General features: G+C 32.9%; 1 protein-coding gene across 1 annotated transcript in view; it reads right to left on the bottom strand.

Annotated features, from left to right (window-relative positions):
* LOC119592744 overlaps positions 1-240 on the bottom strand; it is a gene marked incomplete in the record, with an annotated part of 11,657 nt that overhangs the window by 448 nt on the left and 10,969 nt on the right.

The following is a 240-nucleotide window of genomic DNA, read 5'->3' as shown; positions in this document are numbered from 1 at the left end:
ACATTATTAACACTATGGTGGAGTGCCTCTTCCTATTGTCAAGGGACTAAGATCAAACTCTTAGTATTATTAAAACTCTGGATTAATCAGGAATATAAACATGAAATAAAAAACTTTTGAAACAGACTTTCTCTTTTGATTTTGTGGAGGCATATTACTAGAATTCCCACAATAAATAACACAAACTATACCCACTGTTTGTGGACAAGAGATAGGGGCAAAAATACAATAAGCTTAGGG

Source organism: Penaeus monodon, chromosome 30 (assembly GCF_015228065.2).
Source record: "Penaeus monodon isolate SGIC_2016 chromosome 30, NSTDA_Pmon_1, whole genome shotgun sequence".
NCBI lineage: Eukaryota > Metazoa > Arthropoda > Malacostraca > Decapoda > Penaeidae > Penaeus > Penaeus monodon.
The sequence above is the reverse complement of the archived record's forward strand: the minus strand, read 5'-3'. Positions and strand labels throughout refer to the sequence as shown.